At 42.1% G+C, this 7,187-nt stretch overlaps 1 long non-coding RNA gene across 5 annotated transcripts in view; it reads left to right on the plus strand.

Annotated features, from left to right (window-relative positions):
- The window catches only part of LOC104865581, a 100,556-nt gene that overhangs the window by 22,772 nt on the left and 70,597 nt on the right, over positions 1–7,187 (plus strand). For 2 of the 5 annotated variants that reach the window (XR_781211.3, XR_781210.2), the window contains exon 5: positions 2,418–2,592. The exons of the other annotated variants lie outside the window; for them this stretch is intronic. This is a non-coding gene — a long non-coding RNA (uncharacterized LOC104865581). The remainder of the gene's footprint in view (positions 1–2,417; positions 2,593–7,187) is intronic. 5 annotated transcript variants of the gene reach the window in all.

Genomic DNA, 7,187 nt, shown 5'->3' on the forward strand with positions numbered 1-7,187 from the left:
CTGCTTGATGAGATGTTACAAGGTGGAAATGGGTGCTGCCATTAATACCACTTATACGGAATACAAATCACAAAGAGGCTGGGTCAGATAACTGAAAATCACTGAGGTCATGCTACGGCTTTTGAAATAGAGATCCACGGCAGTATTAAAAGTGGAGAGCAAGGATTCATTCCAGAAATTTATTCTTAGTTATGTCATAGAGTCATTTGGACTCCATCCGTCCCTCTAGTAAAGTAGCCCCCAATAATCATAATTGTGACCCCTAGGTGCTGTAAGACAATGAAATATATGCTACATAGAAAGAGGTGATAACTTATGTCTATTCAGTACTTAGCGCTGAGTTTTCCTGCAGAGCCATCCACTGGAAATTGGTTACCTGTATATGTGATATATACATAAGATTAAGTTTTACTCATGGTACTACGTCTATGGAAGAAGGTTCTAGTCTTAATGTTAAATTAATATTTCTATATTCTATAGTGAGATTTTTGCCCAGGGTTCTGTCTATAGCCTTGACTGACTTGCTCATTAGTGAGGAACTAAGGTTCCTCACTTAAGATAAAGAATATTGAGCATCTGTGTGTTGCTTTATTATAAACCAATGTTTCCACTGTCATATAAATTATCTGATTTATTATAGAAGCCACACAAGGTATTATTACCACTATTTTACAGAGTAAGCCTTGGGCAGCAGAAAGGGTTTTGAGAAGCCACCTAGTTAATACGCAGCAGAGAAGAAACACTTCCATCTGCTTGAGTTGAGAACTTTCCCCATCAAGACGTAGCTATCTGGGAAGCTCATCTCTCAGAATTTGTGCCAGGTGGTTACTGCCAGCCCTGGGCTTCTTCACCTGGGAATTCACCTTGAATGTTTTCTGCCCCTAAAGCTTGGCGGAGGATGTAACATTGACTGAGAAGCCAGACATTCAGCAAACCTGTTGCGATCCTGCTCATCATTGAGTGGAATAAAGTCCCTAATATCACTGTGCATCCCATCTGTCTAGAGAGGGGTGCACAGGATGCATCATTTTGTAGAAGGACAGCTTTATTTATCTTACAATGCACCCAAGACCATGATAGAGTAGGGCCCTTTGTAGTAGCTTTTTACCACTTAGGAGAATAGCCAGCTTTGAAAGGAAATATAGATATGGGTCTTCTCCCTTTACCTTGGATTCAAAATAGATTTTCTGCCTTCGCTGAAAAGAACAGGCAGTGCCCATTCTTCGCGTAGAGCGTGAAATAAGAAATAACTGGGAACACAGAGCTTTAGGGTCACCTCTTGCTTTTTTCCTCCCCTTCTCCACCGTGATCAGAAACCTGTTTTTAAACAGACCGTCTCGATGTTAATGAGTGACACAGGAAAGTCACTGCCTGGATCATGCTCGCATGCAAAGTGGCATTGGGAGGTGAGGGATGATGGCTCTGAGGAAAGTGAGCCTTTGCCATTGGCAGTAGAGGGGCACAGAGTGCTAAGGAGGTAGAGAGAGGCCCCAGAGAAATCTGAGACATCAAGGCAGGCCTGTACTTCCTCATGAGTGTTGCTGAGGCTGAACGCAAGTTCCAACCGGAATGAAGCTGAAAACAAAGCAACCGTGTCTCTGTTCTGGAATAGTAAATAGAAGGTTCTCCTGTATTTATTAAGCCACTTATAATTATTTCTGACATGTCGATTACACTGGGGATACAGTGAACAGGAGAAGACTGGGAGAAATAATTTTTAATGTGATGTCTGCCTTCAAAGAATAGAATGAGAGTGCCCCAGAAACAATTGTCCTTTAAGTGTGACACAACCACTTACTAACTTCGAGAGAAAGCACCGAAAGGAATTCTGGCACCATTCTGGGATAAGCATCCTTCAGAACAATCCCAGGTAATAGGGAGATCAGCCTGGGTGTCAGGTTAGGAATTCTGGGAAATCAAAACACTTGCAAGGAAAAAGGCGCTGAGGCATGCACAGCATTGGTGTCGGAGGTGGGGAGACAGCAAGCTCCAGCCTCCAGTTCCCTCTCCTCTGGCCTCGCTGATGTGCAAAGGGTCTCATGAAGTGAAGAACAGCAGAGGTGAAGCAATCATGGTTTTCCAAGAAAGAGAATTTCCAGTTTCGCCACAGAAAAAACGATCAGTTTTGCATTTGGAATGTCTGAGAGGCTCTGAAGTGTTGTCTCATTAAAATGTATGATCAGAGTGAATTCGCACTCATTTTGTTAAGAACCAAATCACCTGGGTTGAATTTTTGTATTAATTTTTGTATGATAATTTTGAATTATAAATTATAAATTTTTGTATTATAATTTTGAATTATAAGGGAAAAAAAGGATAATGAGAAATGACAGCAGGTCTGTGGAGTGATGGGTTGATTGGCTCTTTCTTTTCCAACTTTTGGTTTTCTTATTCATTATTTTTTATTATTTTTTTAGCTTTCTATTTGATGCCTGGTGCTTACTCTTGGAATTGGTATGAGACCTGACATAAATAAAACCCTTTAAAAAAATAACACGAGTTAAAGAATTCAGAGAGCCTTCAATGAAGCCCAAATGCGTGACTATGACAAACACATGAAAGTGCCACAGAGAGTAAGAGCTGTGTATTTTGGTAAGAACATCTGAACGACACTTTCGATGGCCTGGGAACGCAGAGAGGTGGTGGAGAATGCAGGCAGGGGGAGGGGAATGCTGAAGTGACCACAGTGTCAGCAGCAGCTGGGGATGTTTCTAAACATAATAATGAAGGTAATAGCCAGATGCCCGGTTCATGTGTGTAATCTCAGCACTCTGGGAGGCTGAGGCAGGAGGACTGCATATTTGAATCCTTCCTGGAAAACTTAGCACCTTAGTGAAACTCTGTTTAAAATTTTAAAAAGCTAAAAATGACTGTAGATACGGCTTTGTTTGAAGGGTTTGGGTTCAATCCTGAGTAACTCTCCCCCGACCCCACCCCCAAAAAAGAAAAGAGAAAAATGAAGGTAATTAACAAGCTTGAACATCATCACAGGTAAGAAGCCAGATGGCTTGTTTAGGTCCTCCCAGTGCTTATTCTCTATGTCCTCTTGGGTGTCTAATCTCCTGTGTAGCATCTCGGCCTCTCTCAGCCTCCTGGGCCATGTAGACAATTCACAGTTGAATATCAGATCTCTCTGTGCTTTCCTGACCTTTCCATTTTCCTCCTAACAATTGAATAACTATCAGGGAATTTCATTTTTTTCTTATACCTTCTATGTTCCACAATTCCAATCCTAGACCCGTCCTACCCTCGATGACACTGTTGGCAGGTGACTGTCTTCTGAACGTGCATCCTTATCTGGAGAATTAGAGGCTGAGGCTGCTAGGCTCTCATTTCAGAACCACGAGGATTAAAATCAAATCCTTACACTCCCTTTATCCCCCATGAGGCTGCACACAGACTCATTTATTGAACATTCAAACCCTTGACCAAGGTGACGTTTGATAAAGAGTTCACTTCCCTCCAGATTGTTCGAGAAGGTCTGGTCTATGATGTACTGGGAAATGAAGCACAGGCCTCTCACTGCCAGCCTCCCCTGGATCACCAAGTTGTTCTCCGGTCCTGTGGCACCCACTCCGCAGAAGTGCCCATCAGTGCATCCTGGGAGACTGGCCTAGAATAGCTTCTCTGTGCCTGTCCTGCTGAGCCCCTGGGCTTTTCACACTCTCTGTTGTGGGCGCCCATTTTAGAACTGAAGAAGAAAAAGTTTCAGCCCATTCCATTTTCTGTGGACAGCACTTACCAAATAGCTCCACGCAAGCGGGCATCTAGCCAGTCATTTTCTTCTAGTCCTTGCATTACTCGCCTTTGGGATGGAAATTTCTATTTTAGGTTCCTAAGCAGCCATTTCTAAGTCACCCATGTGGTCTCAAAGAGGGGAGACTAAAGCAAAAGCCCAAGCATTTAGAACCTTGAGAGGGGAAAGGGGCAAGGGGCTAAGCACACAGCACAAAGTCCGAATTATTTTCCAGCCATTGACTCACAGTTGTTAATATTAAATCACTGCTATACAGGTCAATTGAAGTTGTAGAAATGCAAACTGTAATATAAAAAACAAGCCAGAAATCCTTTATATTACAGAAAACCTTACCTTACAGAAACGGCTCCTTGCTAGCTTGCTAGGTGAGTATGTGGCACTGTTGTAAGCTCTGATGACTTTTAGGGTGTTTCTGTCACATTCTGTGTTTTGCCTGTGTTCTCAAAAACTGAGGAAGTATAAAATCAATAGTGAAGCTGTGTGTCAAGAAATTTTTAAAGCCAACTTGTCTCTGTATTGGACAGATATCTTGGAACCACAAATGATTTTTCCCAAATTCCTGCTAAACGCTTTCATCCCAAAATGACACCCTTGTATTATTATCTGTGCTTAGCTCTAGCTGGCTGCTCGTTTACCAAACTAAATGTGATAACAACAGCAGTGTGTATTTATCAAGGGCTCTCTCTGTGCCATGCACTGGTCTAAACATTTTGCGTGAATTCATTCATTTAATCCTCACGACTCTAAGCAGTAGGATTATTTTTATTTCCGTTTTATAGATGAGAAAAACCAAAATAACTTGCCTAACTTGAGAAAGCTTCCATTAAGATACATTTAGATACATGCTCTTCTCAGAGGTCCTATGTGATCATTTTTATTTTTGTTGTTATTTTCTTATTTGATGTTTTCCACATCCATGAGCATCTTAAAATTTCAGTTTTAAACGTGTAATTGGTAGCCCAAAATGATGGCCAGGGAAAATATATTTTGTTTCCAAAGTGTACCTAACTATTTCCAAAAGAAGAGGGCTCTTGTTCAATATGGAAAAAGACATCTCCCAATGAGAATTAAATAAGGCAGCCTGGGGGTCGCAGTAGTCCATAAAGTTCCATTCCAGGCGTATTTACTTCACTCAGAGTGGAAGGAGACAACCAAGGTGAAGAAACCACATTTCCACTCAAGTCTCTGTGCATCATGATATATCCGCCGTGCACACACGCACGCACACACACACACACACACACACACACACACACACACACCACCCAGGGCTCAGGCAAGCACACTGCCATGCAATGTAAGAACACAGATGCTGGAGCCAGCCAGATTGCCTACATGTAAATCGCAGCCCTCCTTCTCACTAGCTAAGTGGCCCAGGGCAAGTCACTTGCTGTCTCTGCGCTACTGTTTCCTCATCTGTAAAATGAGGGTAATGGCTCCTATCCTGTAGGGTTGCTGCGGGATAAAATGAATGGATACAAAGATTTGGAACAGTGCCTGGCACATGGTTGGTAGGGCATCTGCTGTCTTACCATCTTCATTTCCGTCGCCATCCTCGTGAAGTACTTAAAGCAGGTGGCAAAGAAACTGACAGTGCTTTTGTGGGTTTAGAACTTGTCAGGGATTTGGTGTGGGAAAAGAAGATGTGAATCAACTCCGATGAACTTTTTTTAAATAAGGCAGTTCTTAGACCACCTAGAATTCTTTTGTTTTATGATTTGAGTGGTAAATTAAAAATTAATCACCACTATGACAGTGTTCGAAGTTGAGGTTCTCCACCCAGCCAAAAACGATTCAGTATATCAATTGCATGATTAAAACTGAAATCGAGAAGCTGAAAACTCACCTCGACAATCTGAAGCCGGAAGTGGCAAGAAATGTAAGATACTCCTGGCTGCAGAGTCCGAGTGGTTAGGAAACCAAGCGGGTGGAGTTTGCCTTAATTTACCATAGGATGATATTAGTAGAAGTAAATGCATCCAGCAGGTAACAATTCTGATAGCTTCCCACACATTTATATCTTCATTTCTGCTTTAGTCTAAGAACGGGATTGGATTCTCTGGAAACCCTTTGAGGGCATTCACTTTGGGTCAGATGGGCTTTATTCCTTCAAGGCAGTTTGGTCCCATTCTGCCAACTCACCAATGAGGAAGGCTGGCAAAATTCCAAAGGTGATTAGTGTTGTATCTGTTATTTTACCGGGTAGACTATGTTTGGGTGGATGGAAGGGGAAACCTATAATTTCATAGCTATTAGTAGAACATTTCTGCTAAACCTCTTTTTATTCTAAAAATTAGTTGAAAGAATCTCTACATTCAGGGTGATTGGAGGGCACTGTACTCTGTGCAGAATAGAATCCACCCATAGTTGGTGCTTAACCGTGTTAAGTCAGAGGACTGTAAATATTTCCTCCAGAATGTAGATTGTCTTTTGACCCTTTCTTTTCTTGAGGTCAAAGTCATCTTTTCAATAATTTGAACTCTGAAGATTTCTCTTCATAAATATGATTAGCCTTATGAGCTCAGTCTAGACCAGTTAGGGAAAAGGACCGCTTTTTAAAATTGTGCCACCACTGTGTGGTTAGGAAGCATGGTTCCGCTTAAACCAAATGTTGAGTAGTTAATTATTTTAATACTCATACCCATCCTGTCTGCCAAGCGTATGCCTTCTCCTTATAGCTTCTTTGAATTACTTTCGCAATGCCTATCATGCAAATAAATGAGAGCAATGACACGACATGCTTTTTGTCATCGTGGGTCATTGTCATCAAACGCTGAGTGATCTCATTGCCCCGTGTAATCAGGTGCCGAAGCTTCGCCCCAGCCTTCGTGGGTCAGCTATGTGGACTCTAGCTGCCAAAGGCGCTTCTCCTTCTTAACAGAGCGCTTTGCTCAGCCAGTGTAGACATGGCCTGATAAATGATGGAACCTCCTCCTTGAGAACGGGACTTTGGATTGGCCTAATGCTTTAACTCCAAAAACTGTGCGTGGGTTTTACAAGTGGTTAAAGTGCCCTGCATTCTGGGAAAATGGGAGCCTAAGCTGACAGTAATGTGGAGAGCAACATAATTTACAATGAACTCGAAAGGCAGGTGGTGCTCGCTGTGGCGAAAGCTAATCAAGAGACTATCAAATCAAAGTTTTAACGTGGACTTAACTGTCCGTGGCAGGGAGGTTGTTACTGTGGGTTGGTATCTGTCAGGTCCTAACACTGAACCTGTCGGAGTGTGACGTGGTCGTGTCACTTTTAACCAAGATGTCACACCGGTCGTGAGAAACAACCTGCTTTGTGTGTGCCTGTCGAGGATTTTTTTTCCCCCTGGAAAAAGAAATTGTGAAAGGGGGAAAAATAAACAACAGAATTTTTAACGCTGCATTTTTTTTTTTTTTTTTTTTGTCATTTTTGAGGGTGGTGGCGAAAAAGAAAATGG

Source organism: Fukomys damarensis, unplaced genomic scaffold (genome assembly GCF_012274545.1).
Source record: "Fukomys damarensis isolate Sample0158 unplaced genomic scaffold, DMR_v1.0_HiC HiC_scaffold_15, whole genome shotgun sequence".
In the NCBI taxonomy this organism is placed as follows: Eukaryota; Metazoa; Chordata; class Mammalia; order Rodentia; family Bathyergidae; genus Fukomys; species Fukomys damarensis.